This window comes from Sminthopsis crassicaudata, chromosome 1 (genome assembly GCF_048593235.1).
Source record: "Sminthopsis crassicaudata isolate SCR6 chromosome 1, ASM4859323v1, whole genome shotgun sequence".
Lineage (NCBI taxonomy): Eukaryota > Metazoa > Chordata > Mammalia > Dasyuromorphia > Dasyuridae > Sminthopsis > Sminthopsis crassicaudata.
In genome coordinates, this window is record NC_133617.1 from 261,691,122 (window position 1) to 261,713,462 (window position 22,341).

Here is a 22,341-nt window from a genome sequence, read left to right on the forward strand (position 1 = left end):
TGCTAGAGATACAAAGAAAGGCAGAAACACTCGGTATTTAAGAGGCACAATCTGATGAGAAAGACAACATGAAAACAATTTTTTGAAAGATTTTACAGAAATTGGAAAATCACAAATATAGTCATATATTTTATAGCAATAATGAAACAGTAATTATATGTAATTGATATATACCAAATAAAATTGCAAGATTATGTCATTAATTAATTAAATCAGACACTGTGCATTTACTGTTATGAGAAAATACCTATGACATAAAAAGAAGGGGAAAAATTGATCTCATTTAAACCCCATAAGTAACAAACAAACTAATAATATAGGGAAAGAAGAGATAGTTACTCCTTTTTGCAGATGTCTTTTAATTGTTTACTTTGAGAATTAACTAAAATTAATTTACATAGTCAATAACTTGAATAAGTAGCAGAATATAAGATAAACCCACAAAAGTCACCAGGTTGTCTATATTTTACCAACAAATTCCAGTAGAAAGAGAAAGAAAAAGAAATTTTGTTAAAAAATCTGTAGAATACATAAATTCCTGGGAGTTCACTTACAAAGACATACATAGGAATAATATGTATACAACTACAAAATACTCTTTATAGAAATAAAGACAACAATCGGAGAGCTATTAATAGTTCATGATTGTGCCATGCAACATAAAAAATTATAATGTTAACTAAATTAACATACCAATGTATCAAAGGATAATGCTATAAAAGCATACAAAATAATAACAAAACTCATCTGGAGAAACAAAAGGTAAAATTTTAATCTCAAGAAAAATAATGAAAAGCAGGGGAAACTACTAGTCTGGTTATACAAAATCTCAAAATATACACTAAATCAGTAATTTATCAAAACAATTTGGTACTTTTTAAATGGAAATGCAGATTAATGTAATAGATTAGATATAGTAAATCTTGAAGGAACCATTGATGCAACAACTTACTATTTCAAAAATATTGTGAGGAAAAATAATAATAGTCTGAGTGAAATTTAGACTAACCAACATCCTATACTATGTAGTATGGTTAGTTCTAAATGAACACATAATCTGATATATGAGTGTTATGGAATATTGTTATTCCATAAGAAATGATAAGCAGAATAAATTCAGAGAGGCCTGGAGAGATTTACATGAACTGATGTTAAGTGAAATGAGCAGAATCAGGAGCAGAATCATTGTACATGGTAACAAGAAGATCAATTCTGATGGACATGGCTCTCTTCAACAATGAGATGATTCAAACCAGTTCCAATTGTCATTGATGAAGAGAGCCATCTACACCCAGAGAGAGAAGACTGTGGAAACTGAGTTCACAACATAGCATTTTTACTCTTTTTGGTTGTTGTTTGCTTGCATTTTATTTTCTTTCTCAATTTTTTTTCTGGTTTGATTTGATTTTTCTTGTGCAACAAAATAATTGTATAAAAAGTATGCATATATTAGATTTAACATATATTTCTACCATGTTTAATATATATTGGATTACTTGACATCTAGAGGAGACGGTAGGGAAGGGATTAGAAAAAGGGGGGGATTGAAACACAAGGTTTTGCAAGAGCTAATGTTGAAGAATTATCCATGCATATGTTTTGAAAAATAAAAAGCTTTAATAAAGAAAAAAAGAAATAAACATGCACAATTTGTACCTCTCACTAATTCTGTTAACAATTCATTCCAAATGGGAAAATGTATGTAAAGCACTATAATAAAGCATCTCCTCATTATTATTTTAAAAAATAAATAAATGAACACATAACCTAGATATATGAGGGCAAATTATCAACAAATTATAGAAGAAGGGAAAGAACTGCCTTTTTTACCTTTGTGGAAAGAGTTCTTAACTAACCAAAGGAGAGAGAATCAAAGGAGGTAAAATCAATAATTTGATTACATAAAATTAAAAAGGTTTTGGCACAAATAAAATTAATGCATTTAGAATATAAAAAGAAATAATTAACTGGGGAAACATCTTTGAAGCAGTTTCTCCAATAAAGGTTTATGTCTGATATTTATAGGACTCAATAAAAGTATGTAAGGACAGGACCCATTCCTCAAATGATATGAGTGGGGAGTTCTTTAAAGAGAGAATGCAAATAATTAACAGTTGTATGAAAAAAAATGGTCTGAACCATTAATAAAACTTCTATTGAAAATAACTATGAGGTTCTAATTCAAATTTATCATCTTGGCAAAGATGTCAAAAGGAGCAAAAGCAATTGGTAGAAGGTTTGTGGGAGAATAGCCATACCAAGGCACTGTTCATGAAATTATCAAGTAGCCCAGATACTTTTCCACTTATGGGAAACAATTTGGAACTATTCTTTAAAGTTACTAAACTCTAAATGTTCTTTGAACTAGTGATACTGTTGCTGAGAAGATACCTCAAAGAAGACAAAAACAGCCAGAAAGGATGCATACAATCCAAAATATTTATAGTAGCAGTATTTTTTGTAAATATCTGGAAATTAATGAGGTACCTATCAACTAGGGATTGGCTTCAGAAATTGTTGTATATGAATATGATACAATGTTATTGGGGAAGCATAGGGGAAAAGAATAAACATTTATCACAACATCTACTATGTACTACTTAGTACATTGTACTAAGCATTTTACAAATATTTCTTTTGATTATTGTACCATAAAAAATAACATAAGAGATTCGGAGAAACCTGGGAAGATTCATGTGAATAGTTGTTACGTGACCAGGAGAATTATTTACCTAATGACCACAATGCTGTAAAGGAAACAATTTAATTTTTTATTAAAAGCTTTTTTATTTTCAAAACATATGCACACTTTTCAACATTCACTCTTGCAAAACCTTGTGTTCCAATTTTTTCCCTCCTTTCCTCCCACTCCTCCCCTAGATGGCAAGTAATCCAATATATGTTAAACGTGCACAATTCTTCTATACATATTTCTACATTTATCATACTGTGCAAGAAAAATCAGATCAAAAAAGAAAAAAATGAGAAAGAAAACAAAGTGCAAGCAAATAAGAACAACAAAAAGTGAAAATACTATGTTATGATCCACACTCAGTTCCCACACTCCTCTCTCTGTGTGTAGATGGCTCTCTTCATTACAAGATCATTGGAACTGGTCTGAATCATCTCATTGTTGAAAAGAGCCACATCCATCATATAATCTTGCTATTGCTGTGTACATTGATCTACTGGTTCTGCTCATTTCACTCAGCATCAGTTCATCTAAGTCTCTCCATACCTCTCTGAGATCATCCTGCTGATCATTTCTTATAGAACAATAATATTCCACAACATTCATATACCATAACTTATTCAGCCATTCTCCAACTCAGTTTCCAGTTTCTTGCCACTACAAAGACACCTGTGGGTCCCTTTCTCTCCTTTATGATCTCTTTGAGATATAGCCAGACACAGCTGGATCAAATGGTATGTACGGTCTGAGAGCCCTTTGGGCATAGTTCCAAATTGCTCACTAGAATGATTGAATCAGTTCACAACTCCACCAACAATATATTAGTGTCCCAGAAGGAAAACAATGTTAAAATTCTTAAGAACTCTAAGAAATGTGATGGCCAATTACAACTCCAAAAGACTATTGAGAAAGCCTGTTTCCCTTCTCTTGATGGAGAAGTGATGAAGAGTAGGCATAGAGTGAGACATACATTTTCAGATATGACCAATACAACACAAATTGGTTTTGTTTGATTATTTATTTCTTACAAAGAAGTGGGAAAAGAATTTTATGAGACAATAGAGAAAATATATATACCAATTAAAAGAAAAGACAGACAGACGAGAGAGAGAGAAAAAAAGAGAGGGAAAGAAATAAGCTTTGATGAAACTTTTTTAATATAGAAGAGAATTAAGAAGGAATACATACAAACAAGTCAGTGTTGGTACTACTACATCAAATTTAATATGTAATTAAAAAAATCAAACTGGAGGCAGTGTGACATCATAGATAAAGAGTTGCTGCTGGAGCCTAGAAGACTTAATTTCAAGTCTGCCTCAGATGCATTCTGGCTCTGTGGCCTGGGGTAACCCACTTAACCTCTTAGAACACTTCAGTACCAAAATGTGCAGATCAGGTGCTAATCTATATTGGTAGGTAGACTTCACCATAGGAAATACCTTTGCAGATAAAATCATGATCTGGTTTTGTTGGGTTTTGTTGTTGTTGTTGTTCACTTTTTTTTTAAATGGGGGAAGGGACCCAAACTGTATATAAAAGAGATTTGTGGTTTCCATATATAAGACTCTTTTCCTGTTCTTTATATATGGAAAGTTATTTTTGTTCATGGTTATTGAATTTATGATAAAAAGGAGGGAAAGTTATTTTTAATTCATCAATATGCCTATCTTGGGCAAATAGCAATGGTTAACAAGCGTGGCTCAGAATTATGTGGCAGAAGGAGATCAGGGTTGATTTCCTTTAGGAAATTGTATCTGTATGCTATTACAAAATCTCTCTGATAACAGACGAATCACCAGAAGTATGTAGTAGTTAGCAGGTTTGACAGATTCTGGGAGATTTTCTTCCACTTTACTATACTTACTTTATGACAATATAGCAGACCACAACATCATTGATATCAGGTCAACAGATAGCTGCTTTAGTTCCCTTTAGCAATCAACCACCATTACTAATCTCTTCTTCTAACCCTTATAGGATGATCTCTTCCCTCTAACAACATTTGTATATACATATCATTATTCCTTGAAGGACAGGCAGCTGCTTCCTCCTAAGAGGATCCAACTGCATTCCTTAGTATACCAGAAAGCACAATATCTTCATATTACCTTATTGTCTAAGAAAGTGGACTCTATCTAATATAGTAGCTGCTACAAAGCATCAACACATACACACATAAACACAAACACACATACATGCGACTACTATTACCAGTACCACTACCATTACTATTACCACCACCATCACTACTGCTACTGCTACTACTACTACTAAATAAAATTTAAATGCTCTCTCTTACTGAACCCAGAGTTGTACATTCATTTTATTGTGGAACTAACTCCCATTGGCTCCTAGAGCTATCCTGGTAGATCAGGCTTAAGTGGTTACAAATACTGGCAAGAACTCCCAGATTAATTGGTGTCTTTTCCAAAACTTTGCAGCTCATGAGATCACAGTAGTCTGTTTCATTGCCAATCCTATTTTACTTTAGTCAGGCAGGAAAGAATAGACATAACAGACACAGAAACAACACCAGGGCTATATGCCTATGTTTCATATTTATCCAGGAAGCAAAAGTAGGACACTACCATTAATTTTCATTCTCCACCTCTCTGTCTCTGTCTTCTGTCTGTCTCTGTCTTTCTGTCTCTTTCTTTGTCTGTGTAAGACTCTGTTTCTCTCTGTATCTGTTTCTGTCTCTATCTTTTTCTACTCCCACTCCTTACCTATAGACTTACAGCAGTACTTTTTTCTTTCTTCTTCAGTTACAGCCAGATAGAAATGACAGAAAGTTGTTCCTTCTCTTTCTGCTTTAAGATTCTTTTGCCTACTTCTCAGTTCTACTTCAGTATCCCTTCTCCATTATAACATAAACAGACTAGAAATAATAATATTTTCACAAGCTCTGAAATGGGGAATAAGGCCCTTTCATTACAAGTCTTCACACCTTTCTGGAAGCAGGCTTCTGGGATTTTCCATGTTTCCTAAAAGTAGGGCACTTTTCTCTAGGTCCAAACTCCCACTGGTCAGTCTCCCCACCCCACCAATCCCATTATATTATATTGTAACTTCCTTAAGATAAGGTATTACATATTATTTATTGTTGTATTTGTCCTTGTATATAATCTTGTAGTAGTAAAATAATAAATTTATTAAATGAATTTGCAGTGTGCAATATAATTTGAGAAACAGAACAAAGGAATTCTTTAAAACTTAGTAATTTAATGGGAGGTAAAAGGCAAAGTCATCTTTTTCTTGTACAAGATCTAACAGAAATCCCAATCCATAAATTTAACAGACCTAAAAGATCTATTTTCTTGAACTAGCCCTTGATTTTGCTTGTTTCTTAAGGCCTGAAATTGACCAATGCAAAAAGGTACATACTAGGGAGCAATCCTAATAGTTTTCCTTCTCCTCTTCCTTGCTCCTCATAAAAGCACATGAAAAGATCACAGCTTTGAACTTTCCAAAAACAATTGATCTTTTCCATCATTTTAACTTGCTCAATATTACAAGAAATGTTGTCATGTGCATATGACTTTAAATTCTCTCTCTATTTGAAATAGAATTCCAGAACTTTTTAGTAAATGATCATAGACACTGGTAGGCCAAGTATTCAAAATTAGTTTTTTCACTTTGAGATAGAATTTTTCAAGTAACATATGGAAACAATTTAGAAAAACATAGATTTCCAATAGACCTCATTTTCTCAAAACTTCATTTGCCATCTTTAGCACCATTTATAAATTTAAAAGCCAAAGGAGAATGTATGCTTCTATTTTCTTTAAAAACAGTGATATTTATTTCATAATATTTGTCTAGTGCCTCCAGATTTGGTGGCCTCTATATAGCAGTTGTTAGAAACATAACTAAATTGAGGGAAGGAGGAATTTCAGGCATACTTAAGAGAAAGTGGGAATTAAGAACAATTGTCAGAATTGCTCAAGCAAAAACTTATACTTGTAACGCACAAACTATTCACTTAAACATGTTGCCTTTTTCCCCATCATGAAGCTGAGGGGAGAAATTTAGGCCACAAAAATTCACAAAACTGACTTCATTTCATGAGGCAATTTTAGAGGCTGAGAGATTAGAACTATCAGCTGCTTTCATTCCCAAGTCAATGCCTTCCTTCCTGACCACATTGTTTCTGTGGTAGTCTGATATCTAAAAGTATATTATGAAAAACAGACTTCAGTTATGAGACTTATGTTAAAGGTGGCTGTATGAAGTGTGCCTGAAACTAGTTCTCTGATCATTTTCTGGTTTTCTCTCCCTCGTGGATACTCTACTGCAATGAGTATAGCATAAAATGGACTGATTAAAAAAAATCAGAACTGGAATTTAGAAAACAATATGCATTAATTAGAAGTTCAAGGAAATGTAATGTTGTGTAAACTTGATTCCAGAAAAAATACTTACATCAGGGACTATATGTGGAATGTCACATAAACTATCAAACTTACTATGGTAATATGGTAATTTTTTTACAACTTTTTAAAAAAAAATCTTTATAAGGGATGAAAGTCTCACCAGATAGGGGAAAGTAAGAAGAATGTGTTCAAAAATAAATTTGTTATAAAGGTAATAAAAAATATTCACTAGATTTTAAAATAGAGTGCTGAAATATGGGTGAACAAGTTCATTTACCATGCAGTATCTGCAAACATAAACCTAAAAACAAATTTTTCATTGCTTTAAGAGAAACCTCCTGGGATGGCAAAAGTTTTCATTGACTATGCTTTCCATCTAAGATCTAGTTGTCACTGCAAGCAGGTGTTTTCTCATGCAAAACATATTCTTGGCCTTCTTGAAAGCCTCACTGCATCCAAATGTTCAGTTGCCAACCAGGAACTGAAGAATGGTTGAAAACAGAAAGACTAGGAATTTATATGGATAATCTGTTCTCTCATTTACCTTTAGGGTAAGTTCTTAATTCCCTTTTTGTGTCATGATCCCTTTGGGAATCTGATGAAACTCATTCTCAGATTAGTGTTTTTTAATGGATTATTAAAAAAAATTATATTGAAATAAAAGATAAATTATGTTCCAAAGGGACATATTATTCTCATAACTTATATTCATTTACAGGAAATGATAACAGGAATATAAAAATTTAGGTCATTAGCATTACATTTCTGATGTTTTTTCCTGTAAATGAATGAAGATGTGAAAATTTCCACAATACCCTCCATACATACATTTAAATGAAGAATGTTGCTACTGCTGACCCTGCTAAGTTTTAAAAAACATTCTTATTCATGTTTTGGTTTTATATTACAAACCTTTGCATATTATTTCTACTTCATGAGGTCTCTTATAACAAAGCAAAATAATTAGTAAATCTAATAATATAGTGACCTCCTCTGAAAAAACATGCAACATTCTCCACCTATTCCTCCCACTTCTCTAGTTTAAAAAAAGAACTCTATTTTCTCTCTCTCCTGCTCAACAAATCACTGAAAAAGAAAAGAAAAGAAAACCAAATTCTTTGAAGCAAATGTGCAGAGTTAAGCATAACAAATTCCCTTAGGGGATGTAACAAAAATTATGTCTTATTCTGCAGCCTAAATCCATCAGCTCACTGTAAGCATGTTCATCATTAGTCCTCTGGAATTATGAAGTCATTGGATTTCTCATAGTTCTTTCAGCTTTCAAAGTTGTTTGTTTTTGAAATGCTGTTGTTATTGTATAAATTGTTTTTCTAGTTGTGCTCTTTTCATTCATCAGTTTATAAAAGTCTTCAAAATAGTTCATTTTTGTAATACTGATGTTATAGCACAAATGATTTCTGATTCTGCTCAATACACTCTGCTTTAATTCATATTTTGATATCTTTTTTTTTGAAATTATCTATTTTCTTAATTTTAGAGCACAATAATGCTCCTTCACTTTCATAGTCCAATCTTCCTCAAAATTTGTGTTAAATAGTGAGTCCTTACCTCTGTAGGAGGGATATTTAGATTTATGAACTTGTTCTTTTTTTAAGAACTTTTTTTTATTTAACTAGTTTCCTTTTTGTTGCTTTTTTAAAGGAAGGGAGGGTTAGATTTATTTTAATTTATCACAAAGATGTTGGTCTCTAAAAGGCATTTAGATTAAAGACAACTATACTAGTAACAGCAAGCTAAAAGCCTTGACATTTCTTACTACCATAAAAACAAAAAAAGAAGTACAGAATTTTTCTCTCATTTCCACATGATAAATTTCTAAACTTCCTTTAAAATCCTAAAGTAAACTGAAATTTTTATTTTCAATTTAGAACTTATCTACAGTGACTAAGATGAAAAGCCTCAGAGTTCAACTATATTAGTTTGCCTTTGCTGTATAACTGAGAATCTATGACTGCCCACAATATTCTTGCTGTTGAATAGAGGGGCAGTATACAATAGCAGAAAATAGAGTTTGAATTTTAAATTAAGCTAATAGGAGGGGAATCATTGCAGAAATTCCCTACTTTGCCTAGGGAGTTGTACAGACTTAGCTAGTATATTAAATCATAATTTGGTGCTCAAAGGTTCATCAGCCTTAGATATTTCAACAAACTCTTCCAAAGGTAAGATGTGCCCAGAAATCTTAATGAAGTGATTCCAGGCTCCCACTACTGGAATTTTGAATGGGTATGCTCCTTTCTTTTTTTCTTGCCAAAAGTATAAGCCTTAAGGAACTTGTTTATTCATGAGCAAACACAATAATACCACCAGCTCTCTAATAACTAAGCAATTGCATAGTTGATACAATCATGAGTGGCTACATGTAGTAACCATGACAATTATTAAAGGCTCATACACCCTTAACCTGAGGGGAATCAGTCTATGTGTAAAAGAAGTCAAGCTACAGACAAGCAAAAACCTTATAAGAAATCCAAAGCACAATTCATAAGAGAGACATTTTGATTAGCTGGATAACTGATTTCTGTTGGACTGGTACAGCAAATATGGAAGGGACAGTGAAACATGTCTACAAGCAGATAAATTCAAAAAAAATTTCAGCAAAGATACTTTTAGTCTTAAAAATATTCAATAGGATTTTCTATCAAAAGAAAACAAATACTCATGGTAGAATTATAAAGTTTTTCAATCATTCTTGAAATCAATTTTAAATTTTGCTAAAAGAGTGATTAATGTGTCTATTTTTGTGGATGCATCAAGATAGTCATAGTACTTTTTGTGGTAGCAAAAAAATAGAAATAAAGTAGATGTCCATTGAATGGGAAATGACCAAAAAAATGTAACATATTAATAGAATATTATTGCACAAGAAGGACTGATGAAAATGAAGAATCCAAAGAAGAATAGAAAAAAGTGTTAATTGATGCAGAATAAAGTAAGCAAAAAAAGGGAAAACTATACACTTTGATTAAAACAATATAAATTGAAGGAACAAAAAAGCTGAAAGTGAACACTGTAATTATAATGGTCAAGTTTACCCCAGACAGAACTGAGAAGATGCATCACCCTCCCTCCTTTGTCAAGGGAAGAGACTATATAGGTTTGGAATATTACATATATTGTCACATTCTGATCAGTTTTGCTAACTTCCTTTTATTCCTGATGTCTTTTTTATTCTTTGTTACGAGTATGACATGATAAGGGGAGGGTAGAGGAATGTATTCAGAAATTTAAACAATACAAAATAATATGTAATTACAAATGATACTGGAGTGGTTTGCCATTTTCTTCTCCAATGGAATAAGGCAAAGAGAAATTATGTGACTCATGTTTAACTTATATTGAATCATTTGCTGTCTAGGGAAGGGGGAAAGGAGGAAAGAAAGGAGAAAATTTTGGAACACAAGTTGAAAACTATCTTTGCATGTATTTTGAAAAATAAAAAGCTATTACGTGTGTGTGTGTGTGTGTGTGTGTGTGTGTGTGTGTGTGTGAAAGAGAGAGAGAGAGAGAGAGAGAGAGAGAGAGAGAGAGAGAGAGAGAGAGAGAAAGAGAGAAAGAGAGAGAGAGAAATTAAGTGATTTATCCAGGTTCACACATCTCATAAGTGGCTAAGGCCAGATTTGAATTAGGTTTTCCTTATTCCACACCCAATGCTTTATAGCTGCCTAAAAGTCCCACAGAGATTTAAACTCAGATCTCTGGATTCAAAGAACAGAATGCTAAGCACCACACCATGGAACCACTTTTAGCTTGTCAAAGTTCTGCTTTTCTCAAATGAGGGGTGGGACTAGGTGGTCTCTATTAGCCCTTCCAGTTCTTTGTTTATTATCCTATGATGGGAAATTTCTCAATTATTCATTTCTTATCCAGAATCTATCCATTCCCCAAGAACCAACTTAAGGAAGTTCTTCTTAGAAACATTCCTAGATATAAAATAAAATACACAGAATTACAAAATAACTCTTGAGTGTTTTTGCTCCTTTTTGTTCTTGCTAAAAGTATAAATTTTGTAAAACTTACTTATTCATGAAAAAACACATTAACGGCACAGCTCTCTAGCAACTAGGTTGTTGAAACAATCCTGAGTGGGCACATGGAGTAACTGCTGAAATTCATTTGTCAAAACATTTTTTTAAAATGTTCACTGAATCTCATATATATATATATATATGTGTGTGTGTGTGTATATATATATATATACACAGAGAGAGAAAGAGAGAGAGAGAGAGAGAGAGAGAGAGAGAGAGAGAGAGAGAGAGAGAGAGAGAGAGAGAGAGAGAGAGAGAATCACAGAATTGCAGGATCTCAGAATTGAAAGGGACAGTTTAGCAGAGAATTCTGAATTTAATGTATGTTCAATAAATATTTTTGATTGATTACAATCCTGATTGACTGATTTCAAGAAAAAGGAGCAATAGAGTGAGATGAGCAGGACCAGGAGATCGTTGTATACTTCAACAATACTATATGATAATCAATTCTGATGGATGAGGCCATTTTCAACAATGAGATGAACCAAATCAGTGCCAATAGAGCAGTAATGAACTGAACCAGCTACACCCAGTAAAAGAACTCTAATTGATGATTATGAACCACTAAATAGAATTCTCAATCCCTCTAATTTTGTCCGCCTGCATTTTGGATTTCCTTCACAGGCTAATTGTACACTATTTCAAAGTCCGATTCTTTTTGTACAGCAAAACAACTATTTAGTATTGTATTTAATTTATACTCTAGCATATTTAACAGATATTGGTCAACCTGCCATCTGGGGGGGAGGGAGGAGAAAAAGTTGGAACAAGGGGTTTGGCAATTGTCAATGTTGTAGAATTACCCATGTATATATCTGGTAAATAAAAATTATTAATTTAAAAAAAAAAAGAAAAAAGGAGCAATAGCAGATGAAAATAGCTGGATAGTGGTATGGCTGAGAGATTATTTTAGCTTTAAAAAAAAACCAAGTAATCACAATTCTGGAGCAGCTATATAGTACAATGGATATGATTCCGGACTTGGAATCAGGAAATCTGGCCTCAGACACTTAGTAGCTGTGTGACCCTAGGCAAGTCACTTTACTCTACTTCAGTTTCCTCAAGCATCAGCAACCTCATTAGCTGACTCAAAATGAGCTGGAGAAGGAATTGGCAACCACTTCAATATCTTTCTCAAGAAAAGGGGTCATGAAGAATCAGATATGATTAAAAAACAACTAAGCAACAATCACAATTCTCTATGGACCTTTAGCAACTCACCTGAAAAATGGCTTCCTGAAAAAGAAAATTAGAGAGACAATGTTAGTCGTTTCCATAAGAAATAAACTGAGGCTATCTTGTGGTTCAGACTCTATTTAACTATTTAACTAATTATCAGGAGAGAACTTATTTAATTTTTTAAAATTTAAGTTGAGGAAATGACAATCTCTGGTATCAAAATTGTTCACTTATTACAAGTACTTAAAAAGTTTTCTACGTACTTTTTTTTTCCATTTGTGGTTTTCCGGCCATGGGCAGAGTAGCTTTATGTTTAGTTAGGTTGCTAACATTTTCTCACTTCTCTAACCTCTGGTGTTCTTCCTGACTGACCAGCTGGCTAACAGCTGTCATATTACTTATAGTCACTAAATTGAAGGGACTCCATCAAAGAGGTATTATTTTTATTATTTAAACATTTAGAGAAATTATCCTCATGTTGATGGCAGTGTCTACTGGAGAGGCAAGATGATTTTATGAATAGAGTTCCAAAGTCCTAGATTTTTCTTGGCTCCATTTTTGACTTCCTGTTCCACATGTTGAACAACTCAGTGAAACTTTTACAATTTCAGTATTTCAGTTATTTACTGGAGACACCAACTGCTGCTGAAAGGCATTGTGACCCATGTTTAACTTATATCAGATTGCTTGCTAGAGGGAATGGGGGGGAGGAGAGAGGGAGAAAAATTCAGAAGACAAGATTTTGCAAAGGTGAATGCTGATAACTATCCTTGCATGTTTTTGGAAAAATAAAATATTATTAAAACTGAAAATTTATCATACTATATCCATAACTTAAGTTTTCATATAAATAAAATAAAATAAAAATTGCCTCATAGGAAAAAAAATTCCTCTGTTAGACCAAAGTAATTTTTTAGACAAGGCTATTTTACTATAAAGTAAAGAAAATGTTGAGAATTACATCAATATTTTAAGAAACTACTTGAGAGAATATCTCATGCAATTCTTGTAGGAAAAATAAAGAAACTTGCACTAGGAAAAAACTATTTGACAGTACTAGATAAGTCAAGATGCCAAATTCTATTTCTGGTAAGTAACCATGGGAATTCACTTAAGCCCTTGGAACCTCAGATAGTTCTCTAAAACTATAAATTATAGGTAAGATGTCACATAAATGGAAGGAATTCCCACACTGATAAAATCATGAGTATTGACATACCCTAAAGACATAGTGCAGCCACCTGGAAGAGACAGAATTATAGAATAGCCATTTGCAGAGTTTCTTAGAAAATGTGATATTGATACTTTACAAATTAATCCAGTGGTATCTATTCAATGTCAGAGAGCTAGAAGTCCTGCACATTGGCAGGACTCTGCTCTCATTCACTCTCCATCCCTTCCTACACAGAAGATAGGGAGAAAATTTACACAGAATAAAATCCAGATGGGTTATGAATAATGCTGCTGTACGGAAAACCCACATCAACAAGGTCACAGATAAACTCATACAAATTTTAAAATGCATTGTAAAATTTCTGATCCTTTAGTAGTTTCTATTTCATGTTTTTAGGTGCCCTTTTAATAGGAAATTGGGAATCTGATTCCTGAACTTATTCATACACAGAGGATCATAGATTTTGATTTGAAAGAGACCTTAAAGAGAAGGGCACTATGGAAAGGTCAGGGGACCTGAGTTCAAATTATGACTCTGATGCTTAGGACATTCGTCAAAACACAACTTCCAGCACCTCAGTTTTCTGATGTATAAAATGACAGGGTTGAACTAAATGGTCTCTGAGGTCTCTTCTAGCTGTAGATCTAATCATTCCCCTCCTACTTCTTATAGATAAGGAGCCCAACAAGTCTAAATAATTTGCCTTTTACTTATAGGCAAAAGGTCTACCCATGTCTTCAAACTCCAAATCTAATACCCTTTCCATTATAGCAAACTGCTTCCCACGCCTGTAAAAGCCCAATTTTATTTCAAGAAGCAGATTATAGATTTAGAGCTGGAAGGAATGCTAGCAGGACCCACTCCATCCCATCCCTCAACACCCCCATTTTCAGTGACTTGTCCAAACTCACATAGGCAATAGCGTCTGAGCCATGATTGAAACTTCTGACTCCATATCTAACATATTTTCCATTATACTTGGATTTCTCTAATGTCACTAGTTCATAGGTAAAGTGTTCCATGCTACCAGTCACTAGATCATCCTGAAGTTGCCGCTTTCTACTTCTTAGCAACACTAGCTCAGCAGAAGGTACAGCTGCCTCCAATATGATTACCTTTAGAGCTGAGCCTCAGTTTAGTTGATTGGACCATAGACCACCAAGGGGTTAATCATGTGCAATTCCTCTGTACATATTTCCACTTTTATCATGCTGCATAAGAAAAATCAGATCAAAATGGAAAAAATGAGAAAGAAAAAAGTAAACAAACAACAAAAAAGATGAAAATACTATGTTGTGATCCATACTCAGTCCCCATAGTTCTCTTTCTGCATGTAGATGGCTCTCTCCAACACAAGTCTATTGGAACTGGCCTGAATCACCTCATTATTGAGAAGAGCCAAGTCCATCAGAATTTATCATATAATCTTGTTTCTGTGTACAATTGTTCTCTTGGTTCTATTCACTTCACTTAGCATCAATTCATGTAAGTTTCTGCAAGCATTTTGAAATCATCATGGTCAAGATTTCTTATGGAACAACAATATTCCATTATATTTATATATCATAACTTATTCAGTCATTCTCTAATGGAGGGGCATCCACTCAGTTTCCAGTTTCTTGTCATTACAAAAAGGACTACTACAAAAATTTTTTGCACATGTGGGTCCTTTTCCCTTTTTTATGCTCTCTTTGGGATACAGACTCGGTAGAGACACTGTGCTGGTATGCCCAGTTTGATAGCCTTTTGTGCATAGTTCCAAATTGTGCTCCTGAATGGTTAAATCCACCAAGAATGTAATAGTGTCTCAGTTTTCCCACATCTCCTCCAACATTTATCATTATCTTTTCCTGTCATCATAGCCAATCTGAGAGATGTGTAGTGGTACTTCAGAGTTGTCTTAATTTGCATTTCTCTAATCAATATTGATTTAGAGCATTTTTCATATGAATATCCTCTTTAAAAAAGCTTTTATAAAAGGACATTTACTTACAAGGTACAGCAAACATGAAAATTATTTCACTCCAGGTGTGAATAGAGGCACATTCTTCCCATACCACCTTGGTTCCTTCCAAGAGTAGGCATATTTTAATGCAATTTATATATGGTCTTCAAACTCATCGGGTTCATTTCTAAATGCTGCATGGTGAATGGATGGCTGAGCATTCATATCTGTTACTACTGGACTAGGTCCTAGAACAGTCTTTACTATTAGTAATGCTAGACTGGGCCAAATTAGCAAGGTCTTTGGGACTTTACATTGTCTGGCTTGTGGCAAATTCTGACACAGATTTTAGCTATCAGCTTTTTGGTGCCTTGCTCTCCAGAAATTTTTAAGCACCAAGGAGATAGCCACCCCAATCTTCTAAAGCAAGCAATAAGAGATACAACATAGAGCAAGAAAACAGTAGAATTATGTCTATTACACTTCATGCTGACTCTGTGCGGTGTGTGTGTGTGTGTGTGTGTGTGTGTGTGTGTGTGTGTGTGTGTGTGTGTGTGTGAGAGAGAGAGAGAGAAAGAGAGACAGAGAGACAGAGAGACAGAGACAGAGAGAGAGAGAGAGACAGACAGACAGACAGAGAGAGAAAGAGAGAGAGAGACAGAGAGACAGAGAGAGAGACAGAGAGAGAGACAGAGAGAGAAAGAGAGAGAGAGAGAGACACAGAGAGAGAAAGAGAGAGAGAGAGAGAGAGAGAGAGAGAGAGAGAGAGAGAGAGAGAGAGAGAGAGAGAGAGAGAAGGAAGAGGAGGAATGAAGAAAAGGAGAGAGACAGAGACAGGGGCAGAGACAGTTCAAAGTCCCTGCCTCATTCAAGATGCTCACAACTAGCCCTCTTACAGTAATGTTTCTTGTCCTAAAAGAGCCAGAGCTAAGAGATTCATCCTGGCTGACCAGTGCCTTTTGAAAACACCCTAATTCTAACTATAAAGAGAAGCAACAGTTCCTACCCTCATCACATCTTATGCAGACCAGAGCCAGCTACAAAATATCTCTGTATGTTCCTCATCAAGGAATAGTAATCTTTTCATTTTACCGATAAGAAAACCAAAGCCAAGTTGGGGGGCAAGAGCAGTGAGTGATTTGCCTGAACTCTCCTAGTGAGTAAGGAAGGATCAGAATTCAAACCAGGGTCCTTTGGCTACAGATTTAGTGTTCTCCCCTATACCATCTGAGTCATAATCCAAGGAGGTGAATAGAATCAAGTGACTATTCTGTTATGGGTGGGAATTACCTTTCTCTGAGGAAGATTGAGAGCATAGAATATGGCTTTTAGAGACTGCTAAGTGGTATAATTGTTGGCTTTAGAGTCTGGAAAAACCAGGTTCAAATGCTGCCTCAGATACTTATTAGCTGTATGTGACTCTCAGTTGGTTCCTCATTTATAAAATGGGGATAACAATAATTGTAGAATTACTATATCAAATGAAATAGCTTATGAAAAACATTTTATAATTTAGCACCATGTAAATACTAATTCTTAATATATGTGACTGTCCAACTGTATTTATTGTTCATCTTTCATTTGCAAAGAAAATCAATAACATCATGGGTGATGTCTTGACTCGAAAATGAATTGGATTTAAAGAGGCAGAGCTGCACATAATTGTCAGCCACATTCTCAGTTGTTGAATCATCCAAGTCCGGTGGTAGGACAAAAATCAGTAAGACCGGTGATGAGTCAGAATGCAATGAATGACCTTGATCTCTGATGTTGACCAAATTCTAAGTGGTGTCTACTTTAGCTGCCTTCATTGCCATAGAAACAAACTGTACTCAGATGCCCGTTTTGTAAGGAAAATCTTCACATGCTTGGGGCAGACATCTCCCTAACTCCCCAACAAATCTACCCTCAACCTGGTATACTGAAGTGTGGTCTCTATGCATGCTACAGCTTTTGGGGGCCACAAGTGAGATCTGGGTAAATCAGATGGATACCAAGAGCAGATGATCCACCCTGAAAAGGGCTCAGCAAGCTCTCACACCAGAGGTGTTAGTCATTCCTCCTGAATAACCCATACATCCCTGTTCAGTTATAAATTAATTGCTAAGTAATTGACTGAGGGAATTATATTCCTTCAGGGAAAGTGGAGGGGCTATTGATAATGCTCACCCCAAGGTGTGCCAGCACACCTGCATTCACACTCATGCCTAAGGTCACAACCATAGGTGAGTAATGAAAAGCTAAGTGAGTCAAAAGAAATAACTCCCAGACAAAAACAGATAATCCACAAGGAACAAAAATTGGGATTTTACTGTATATGTTGTAAGATGTCAAAGAAATCTCTGCATCAAAAATTTTCTCTAAGAATTATTTTAACTACATCGCAAAAGTTATCATACTATAATAAATTCTCAGTAATCAGTCAACACATATTTATTAAACACTTATGTGCAGTACTCAGGAGTGTGCTTATAAATGTTTAAAAATTGGCTTGCGGGGGACAGGGGTATGCTAGACACATTTTAAAGTTTAATTTTTATTATTAACATTTTCTTCAACAATATCTTAAATCTGGATATTCAATAAAATGATAAAAACAATCCCTAATTTGTAGCCTTTGCTGATTTTTGAGGTGTAAATGCTCACATTGGAAATTTGACAATCAGCTTTCATGAAGCAAGTATATGCCAGCTCTATCATTTTCCCCAAAATGTCCCAATATGATTGTGAAGGTTATGAAAGAAAGAGTCCTGGATTTCAGAGTTGCACAAACTGGACTCAAATTCTACTTTTGTGACTTTGACTTTATAAAACAATTCTCCTCTTTGGACCTAGTTGTTTTGTAGGCAAATGACCTCTTCTAGCACTTGAAGTTATGATGCTAAGAATAAGGTATAGAATTAATTCTTAAGAATTTACTAGCCAAAGAAAAAGACCAAATTATAAACCCCCAACCAAAAATTAAACTTGAAATACAAAAATTAAAAGGAGAAATCAATAAAATTGAAAGTAAAAAAAACTATTGAATTAATAAATAAAACCAAGAGTTGGTTTTATGAAAAAGCCAATAAAATAGATAAACCTTTGGTAAATTTGATCAAAAAAAAGAAAGAGGAAAATCAAATTGATAGTCTTACAAATGAAAAGGGGGATCTTTCCACCAATGAAGAGGAAATTAGAGAAATAATAAGGAGTTACTTTGCCCAACTTTATGCCAATAAATTTGATAACTTAAGTGAAATGGATGACTTCCTCCAAAAATATAGGCTCCCTAGATTAACAGAGGAGGAGATAAATTGCTTAAATAGTCCCATTTCAGAAAAAGAAATAGAACAAGCTATTAATCAACTCCCCAGGAAAAAATCCCCAGGGCCAGATGGATTCACATGTGAATTCTACCAAACATTTAAAGAACAATTAGCCCCAATGTTATATAAATTATTTGAAAAAATAGGGGATGAAGGAGTCCTACCAAACTCCTTTTATGACACAGACATGGTACTGATACCTAAACCAGGTAGATCGAAAAATGAGAAAGAAAATTATAGACCAATCTCCTTAATGAATATTGATGCTAAAATCTTAAATAAGATATTAGCAAAAAGACTTCAGAAAATCATCTCCAAGATAATACACTATGATCAAGTAGGATTTATTCTAGGAATGCAGGGCTAGTTTAATATTAGGAAAACTATTAATATAATTGACCATATTAATAATCAAATTAATAAAAACCATATGATCATCTCAATAGATGCAGAAAAAGCATTTGACAAAATCCAACATCCATTCCTACTAAAAACTCTTGAGAGTATAGGAATAAATGGACTATTCCTTAGAATAATCAGGAGCATATATTTAAGACCTTCAGTAAGCATAATATGCAATAGAAATAAACTGCAACCTTTCCCAGTAAGATCAGGAGTGAAACAAGGTTGCCCACTATCACCATTACTATTCAATATAATACTAGAAACGCTAGCCTCGGCAATAAGAGCCGAGAAAGAGATTCAAGGAATTAGAGTAGGAAATGAGGAAATTAAACTATCACTTTTTGCAGATGACATGATGGTATACTTAGAGAACCCCAAAGACTCTGCTAAAAAGCTACTAGAAATAATTCAAAATTTCAGCAAAGTGGCAGGATACAAAATAAATCCACATAAATCCTCAGCATTTTTTATATATCACTAACAAAATGCAACAGCAAGAGATACAAAGAGAAATTCCATTCCAAACAAATGTTGAGAGTATAAAATATTTGGGAATCCATCTACCAAAGAAAAGTCAGGAATTATATGAGAAAAATTACAAAACACTTGCCACAAAAATAAAATCAGATTTAAATAATTGGAAAGACATTCAGTGCTCTTGGATAGGCCGAGCGAATATAATAAAGATGACAATACTCCCCAAACTAATCTATTTATTTAGTGCTATACCAATCAGACTCCCAAGAAACTATTTCAATGACCTAGAAAAAATAACAACAAAATTCATATGGAAGAATAAAAGGTCGAGAATTGCAAGGGAACTAATGAAAAAAAACTCAGAGGAAGGTGGTCTAAGTGTACCTGATCTAAAGCTATATTATATAGCAGCAGTCACCAAAACCATTTGGTATTGGCTAAGAAATAGACCGGTAGATCAGTGGAACAGATTAGATACAAAGGACAAAAAAGGGTACATCTATAGCAATCTAATCTTTGACAAACCCAAAGATTCCAACATTAGGGATAAAAATTCATTATTCGGAAAAAAATGTTGGGAAAACTGGAAATTAGTATGGCAGAAATTAGATATGGATCCACACTTAACACCACATACCAAAATGGATCCATGATTTAGGCATAAAGAGGGAGATAATAAATAGATTAGAGGAACAGAGGATAATCTACCTCTCAGACTTGTGGAGGAGGAAGGAATTTATGACCAGAGGAGAACTAGAGATCATTATTGATCACAAAATAGAAGATTTTGATTACATCAAACTAAAAAGTTTCTGTACAAATAATACTAATGCAAACAAGATTAGAAGGGAAGTAACAAATTGGGAAAATATTTTTAAAAACAAAGGTTCTGACAAAGGTCTCATTTCCAAAATATATAGAGAACTGACCATAATTTATAAGAAACCGAACCATTCTCCAATTGATAAATGGTCAAAGGATATGAACAGACAATTCTCAGAGGGAGAAATTGAAACTATATCCACTCACATGAAAGAGTGTTCCAAATCACTACTGATCAGAGAAATGCAAATTAAGACCACTCTGAGATACCACTACACACCTGTCAGATTCGCTAAGATGACAGGAACAAATAATGATAAATGTTGGAGGGGATGTGGGGAAATTGGGACACTAATACATTGCTGGTGGAGTTGCGAAAGAATCCAGCCATTCTGGAGAGCAATCTGGAATTATGCCCAAAAAGTTATCAAACTGTGCATACCCTTTGACCCAGCAGCGCTACTACTGGGATTATATCCCAAAGAAATACTAAAGAGCGGAAAGAGTCATATATGTGCCAAAATGTTTGTGGCAGCTCTTTTTGTTGTAGCTAGAAACTGGAAGATGAATGGATGTCCATCAGTTGGAGAATGGTTGGGTAAATTGTGGTATATGAAGGTTATGGAATATTATTGCTCTGTAAGAAATGACCAGCAGGAGGAATACAGAGAGGCCTGGAGAGACTTAAATCAACTGATGCTGAGTGAAATGAGCAGAACCAGAAGATCACTGTACACTGCAACAACAATACTGTATGAGGATGTATTCTGATGGAGGTGGAAATCTTCAACATAAAGAAGATCCAACTCACTTCCAGTTGATCAATGATGGACAGAGGTAGCTACACCCAGAGAAGAAACACTGGGAAGTGAATGTAAATTGTTAGCACTAATATCTGTCTGCCCAGGTTGCATGTACCTTCGGATTCTAATGTTTATTGTGTAACAAGAAAATGATATTCACACACATGTATTGTACCTAGACTATATTGTAATACATGTAAAATGTATGGGATTGCCTGTCATCGGGGGGAGGGAATAGAGGGAGGGGGGGTAATTTGGAAAAATGAATACAAGGGATAATATTATAAAAAAAATATATATATATATATATAATAAAAAAAATTAAAAAAAAAAAAAGAATTTACTAGCCAATCTTTCCCTGTGGCCTACCATTTTAAACTAGCCTTATTAAGACCACTTAGGAGATCTGCAAAATGGGTTTGTAGGTGGGCACTAGCCTGCAGTTCAATGGAACACTCATATTGGGCCTTGCAGATCCTCTGCAGCAACAGTAGCTGCTCTAAGCCCAGAAACAGGAACAGGGTCAGAAAACTGGTCAAAAAGACCATTTGGTGGCTCTGGGTGAAACTGGTATTGATGGCAACTCTATTGCCCTATGTAGTTTTGGGTCACAATTCCAGGTCAGAGGAGTGTGCTTGTGATCAATCTCAAAGGAGAAGGACTCCTGATCACAGTTTTAGGGCCAAGAGGAACACTAGCACTTGCAACTGCAAGAGTACAGGGGACCTTGAATAAAAATCAGAGTGCAGACAGGACAGCAGTGACCACACATCTCCCAGAATAACATCACTTTGGAAGCACTGAAAGGTTGCAGTTTGGGGCAGCTAGGTGTATAGAGTGCTGAACCTGGAGCCAGAACTTCCTGGGTTCAAATCATATACTAGCTGTGTGACCCTAAGCAAGTCACTTAACCCTGTGTGGCTTGGTTTTTTCATCTATAAAATGAACCAGGGAAGGAAATGGCAAACCACCCTAGTATCTTTGCCAAGAAAACCCCAGATAGGGTTGTGAAGATTCAAACAGAACTGAAACAAATGAAATGAGCAAAAAACAACAGCAACAAAAGATCTTAACTATAAAAAGTTATTGTGGTGGCAGGGAAAACCAAGAC